The sequence below is a fragment of the Mus caroli genome, chromosome 12 (assembly GCF_900094665.2).
Source record: "Mus caroli chromosome 12, CAROLI_EIJ_v1.1, whole genome shotgun sequence".
Lineage (NCBI taxonomy): Eukaryota > Metazoa > Chordata > Mammalia > Rodentia > Muridae > Mus > Mus caroli.
The window spans coordinates 1771196-1773995 of record NC_034581.1 but is presented as its reverse complement, the minus strand read 5'-3'; the positions used below and the strand labels follow the sequence as shown (position 1 = coordinate 1773995).

Sequence of the window (2800 nt, the reverse complement as noted above, 5' to 3'; positions counted from 1 at the left end):
CTAGATTCTGTGTAGAAAGATTATTGTAATGGGTGGGAAGGGATGGCCCGTTATAACGATCCATTGCCATAGGCCAAGTGTGAAAAACTCAGAAAAACAAACTTAAGATAAGCGATAGTGTATAGTTTAGCTGCAAGACTTTGTCTGGGACGTAAAAAACTATGGTTCCATCTTGAAAAACAACTCTAGATTTAGATTTAAGAGACCATTGTACCTGGGCAGAGTGGCACACGCCTTTAATCCCAGCACTCGGGAGGCAGAGGCAGGCAGATTTCTGAGTTCGAGGCCAGCCTGGTCTACAAAGTGAGTTCCAGGACAGCCAGGGCTATACAGAGAAACCCTGTCTCGAAAAACCAAACCAAAACAAAACAAAAAACAAAAAACAAAGAGACTATTGTATAGAGGAAAATCGATGAGATCTGCAACAGTTGCCTAGATTAGTCAAAGTCTTATTCTCTCCCCCACCTGCGTGTGTGTGCACGTGCGTGTGTTTCCTCTATAGGGAAGAATAAATAAGGCTAGAAAGACGTGTGAGTAGGAAAATGTAATCAACCAACAATAGAGGAGACAGTGAATCACACAGGGCATCAGAGACATTTTGTTTATTCCAAAATCAGTGTACTTTCTGGAGTGGCAAAAAGGAGAGGGGAGGCTTCCAGGCTCAGGCTGAGGCTGTGAAAGTGTGGGAACCTGGAGAAGATATGCTACACTAAAAATGGTATGTCGGAACAGCTGGCATTTAGACCACGTAGCGATTACAGGGCAGTTCTGCAAATCATTTAAAGGACAAAGACCGGGTATGTAAAGAGTATATGCCTGACCTTGCTGTAAGTAGAATAAGGGGCATCCTGAAGTCCTATAAATCCTATCTATCGGAAGCCAACTTCAGAGGCAGAGGCAGGAGGATCTCTGAGTTCCAAGACAGCCAGGGCTACAAAGAGAAACCCTGTCTCACCCCACCCCCAAATATATACACAAGCAAATAAATAAATAAGTCCTCTAAAAGAAAGGGGTCTTTGTAGAGAACCTTTTTAAGACGCGAAGGGCAGGCAAGTTTCTTTTAACAGTCACTCTTCAGACGGTAGGGCTCAGGTGAAGTTCACTGACAGGATGCAAGATCTCTCCAAGGAGGAGCACAGGAGGCATCGAAAGAAATAGGTAAATCAGGACTATCAGGTGCTCCTGCTTTCTCCGCGCCTCCTAAAAACAACAAGAAGCAGCACCTGCAGCAGCAATAAGGCCGCTGCCGCCGCCATTAGTGCGCGCCTTGCGGCAGCCTGAGAAAACCCGCCGCAGGAAGCCCCGCCCCCGGCGCGCTCCCGTTTCAGCCAGACAATTTCCTCACGGCCGCGCGGAGCCGTCCCCGGCGCGCTCCCGTCAGCCAGGCGCGCTCCTTAGAGCTGCGCGGAGCCGTCCCCGGGGCGCTCCCGTCAGCCAGGCGCGCTCCTCAGAGCTGCGCGGAGCCGTCCACGCGCGCTCCCGTCAGCCAGGCGCGCTCCTCAGAGCCGCGCGGAGCGGTCCCCGGCGCGCTCCCGTCAGCCAGGCGCGCTCCTCGGAGCCGCGCGGAGCCGTCCCCGGCGCGCTCCCGTCAGCCAGGCGCGCTCCTCAGAGCCGCGCGGAGCCGTCGCCGGCGCGCGCCGGGCGGCCTGAGGGAGGCGGGTCAGATCTGCGCGGCGAGGCCGCTGGTCCCGACAGGGTTTCCCGGCGCTCCGGGGCTGAGGGGTTTCAGCCCAGCGGCGCCGGCGCTTGCCCGAGCCCGGGCACCGAGGACTAGGCCGTGGGGCCGCGCCCTGAGGTGAGTTTCCCGGCTCCAGGGCACGTTCGGTGGGTGACGGATCGGGCGGGTGGTTCCCCGGAGGCGCCCTGGCTGTCGCCTGCGACGGCGACGCGTCTGTGTCGCAGTGAGTCGCCACCTGGGGTTTCTGGCCCGCGCGACTGCGGCCCGGGAAGGACGCTGGAGGACCGAGGCCTCCACCCGGCCCGGCCCGGCCCGGCCCGGGTGAGTGCGGACCTGCAGCTACCGGCTCTGCTGGCCGCGGGACTCGGAACTCGGCAGAAGAACGTAGCGCTTCTCTCTCTGAGGCGTCCAGAAACTTCGGGTTAGGTGCTGTCGAGACATCCCCAGGCAAAGCTGCGAAAAGCGCACTCCTGAAATACAGGACTAGATCGCCGAACGTTTCCTAATTGACTTCACCAGCCTTCCTTCCTTAACAGACTTTAACTGATGTTTTGGAAAGATGGTGTTCACTGTTTTCCTAATTGACTTTTTTTCTTCTAGTATCTTTCCCCCCTTTTCTTAGACTCGTGGTAATAAAAGTTTATTACTTCTCAGCAAAAATGAAGGTCAGAGTGGCTTCCAATGTTTGTTCCAATGTTTCTATGTAATTCGAGATGAAAAATAGGGAACTGATTATCTGTGTTGACTCGGTTTTTTGTTTGCTTTGTTTTTGTTTTCGTTGTCTTTATCAAGTCCCAGGCTGGACTTGGAATTCTCACACTCCCAAATGTGCTGGTATAACAGGCGTTGATTCATCTCCTGAGTTGTCTTGATGTTGATACAGGGAATAACATCACTAACCTCAATGTTATTCCCTGTACTGGTGAAATGCAAAGGTCAAAATGCGTTCAGGTAGGAAAGAACACCTGAGTACAGAGTACTGGGAAGGATACGATAGATAGATAGCAGTTACTACTTGAGCACTTACTTTTTTTTTTTTTTTTTTTTTTTTTTTTTTTTTTGAGACAGGGTTTCTCTGTATAGTCCTGGCTGTCCTGGAACTCACTTTGTAGACCAGGCTGG

At 52.8% G+C, this 2800-nt stretch overlaps 1 protein-coding gene across 1 annotated transcript in view; it reads left to right on the top strand.

The window, feature by feature from the left end:
- The first annotated feature begins 1427 nt into the window (after nt 1-1427).
- Nucleotides 1428-2800, top strand: part of Ubxn2a (UBX domain protein 2A) — a 28087-nt gene continuing 26714 nt past the window's right edge. Inside the window, exon 1 of the mRNA XM_021179542.2 lies at nt 1428-1795. The gene's annotated coding sequence lies outside the window, so the exon portion shown is untranslated. The remainder of the gene's footprint in view (nt 1796-2800) is intronic.